The sequence below is a fragment of the Egretta garzetta genome, unplaced genomic scaffold (assembly GCF_000687185.1).
Source record: "Egretta garzetta isolate BGI_Z169 unplaced genomic scaffold, ASM68718v1 scaffold637, whole genome shotgun sequence".
NCBI classification, from domain to species: domain Eukaryota; kingdom Metazoa; phylum Chordata; class Aves; order Pelecaniformes; family Ardeidae; genus Egretta; species Egretta garzetta.
In genome coordinates, this window is record NW_009260358.1 from 297,946 (window position 1) to 298,524 (window position 579).

Here is a 579-nt window from a genome sequence, read left to right on the forward strand (position 1 = left end):
AGGGTGCGCGTCTTGTTTCTGAACAGGCCTCTGGGTTACCTCCCAACGACCAGCAGGTGTGTTTCCTGAGCCAGCGATTGCATTCAGGTGACCATAAATGCTCGTGCCATATCCTTTATAAACTTGGCTGTTACCTTGTTGAACCCACCTGTGTGTCTGGGTTGCAAATCATCCAGTGCTACTGAGTTCCATCATTCATGGATGGAGAAAGGCGCACCAGGCTTTGCAGGAAGCGTGGTCTGGCTGCAGAAACCCTCTATTGGTGACTGTTGTCTGCTTGGAATGTCCAAAAAGACATTAAATGAATTAATCAAAGCATGATTAAAAAGTGCCTGAGCAAAACAGCAATAAGCACTGACAAATGGTTGGGAGGTGATTAGGAGGAGCGAGGAGTTTGCAGTGAGGCTTGTTATAAAACATGGGCCTATGGTGTCGTGGCAACACTGACCGTAGCAGGAGACATTGATTTTGCTAGATGTCTGCATATGTTATGGAATAATATTCTCAGAGAACAAAAGATTGCTGAAGAACAGTGGAAGTCAGGCCTGCTGAGGAGCTTGTGGTATTGTGCAGGTTATT